The following is a 1,092-nucleotide window of genomic DNA, read 5'->3' as shown; positions in this document are numbered from 1 at the left end:
ATAAAAGACAAGAAAATCTGTGGGAAAAAAGACTTATCCTCTATAAACCTATATGTCATTCATTACATGGAGTTAAATTGCTTGAACTTGCTTTTGTCTAGATAGGAACTGAGCAAAAATGGCTCTGTCTGGAGGGAAATGCAGGAAAGGAGAAGTAGACCTCTTCCCATGGATGTCCTCTGTAGGGAAGCTAACCAAAGGATTCCAAGGATGGGTACAGTGTTTAAATTGAAAAAATAGTAATTGAAAGTTAAGTGGTCACATCTAAATGTTCATCTGAGATGTGGTATGGGAAAAGTTTTCAATTAGCAATAATCGCGCCTCGGATAAACCTCATTGGCTACGATACTGCCACTGCGCAAAGCTGAGATGTGGTATGGAGTATAGCAAATCCTTGATTATTTTAGAGACATTTAACTATGTGGGAAATTGGAAGTTTTAAATATTTCAATATATCACATATTTTAACACACAAGTATGAATAGCCACTCTTTCAGGTCTTGTCGCTCTTTGAATCTTGAGATTAAAGTCATATTTGATCCCGCTCTCTGTTGGAAATCCATGTTAGGACTCTTCTCATTTCCCTCTTTTCTTGCTTTCCTTAAGTTTTTACCTTGAAATCTAATTTAGAGGCTCAGAAGTACTGCTAGTCCACAATAGAATCTGCATTGGAAACCTGCTCTGGAGGATGCAATCCTCAAAATAGTCAAAGGTTATGCTTCTGAAGCACTGCGTGTTTCTAAATGTTCTCTGCCATCTGAGATTTGGCTGTTATCTCCTTAGCAACAGAAAAATCTTATTCTTCCCCATAAGGGTAATTTCTTGTCAGACTCATCCACAGCCTATGTCAAAAAAAAAAAAAAAAAAAAAAAAAAAAGTAAGCAGTTGAAACAATGCTGTTATCACCAAAAAACAAACTCCTGTCCCTACACTAATTCTAAGTACTTTTAATCCCTTTGTATAGGAAGCAGAGGGACATTCTGGTATGTCCACTGAAGTTTTGCTCTTCATGGAGAACACTTTGGACAGTTTACTTCTCCAGAGTAAATGTCTAAATTACATTAATAATTTCTGGATTACTAAAGATCCAAT

At 36.4% G+C, this 1,092-nt stretch overlaps 1 pseudogene; it reads right to left on the bottom strand.

Annotated features, from left to right (window-relative positions):
- Positions 1 to 260: 260 nt before the first annotated feature.
- On the bottom strand, positions 261 to 366 carry LOC131828253 (U4 spliceosomal RNA; annotated as a pseudogene).
- Between the last annotated feature and the right edge of the window lie 726 nt (positions 367 to 1,092).

This window comes from Mustela lutreola, chromosome 3, assembly GCF_030435805.1.
Source record: "Mustela lutreola isolate mMusLut2 chromosome 3, mMusLut2.pri, whole genome shotgun sequence".
NCBI lineage: Eukaryota > Metazoa > Chordata > Mammalia > Carnivora > Mustelidae > Mustela > Mustela lutreola.
Note: the sequence above shows the minus strand (reverse complement) of the source record. Positions and strands in the feature narration are given on the sequence as shown.